Genomic DNA, 226 nt, shown 5'->3' on the forward strand with positions numbered 1-226 from the left:
GGCAATGCAGATCTAATGAAGGCACAATGAAAATATTAAAACAGTCTTGTGCGTCATTTCACCTCATTAATAACTTTAGTAATACGCCCATTAACATAATCAGGCTGAACGAAAATTCGATATCCTTCGTAATCATAATGACAAAGTTCCGCAGATCAGGTGAGAAAAACTGATCAGCCAAAGTGTCATAAAGGAAAATATTTTTTTCTATAACACACGCAAAGCG

The 226-nt window shown here is 35.4% G+C and overlaps 1 protein-coding gene across 1 annotated transcript in view; it reads left to right on the forward strand.

Moving 5' to 3' along the window:
* The window catches only part of LOC119591041 (G-protein coupled receptor 54-like), a 58,154-nt gene that overhangs the window by 23,107 nt on the left and 34,821 nt on the right, over positions 1 to 226 (forward strand). The gene's annotated exons all lie outside the window — the stretch shown is intronic.

Source organism: Penaeus monodon, chromosome 28 (assembly GCF_015228065.2).
Source record: "Penaeus monodon isolate SGIC_2016 chromosome 28, NSTDA_Pmon_1, whole genome shotgun sequence".
In the NCBI taxonomy this organism is placed as follows: domain Eukaryota; kingdom Metazoa; phylum Arthropoda; class Malacostraca; order Decapoda; family Penaeidae; genus Penaeus; species Penaeus monodon.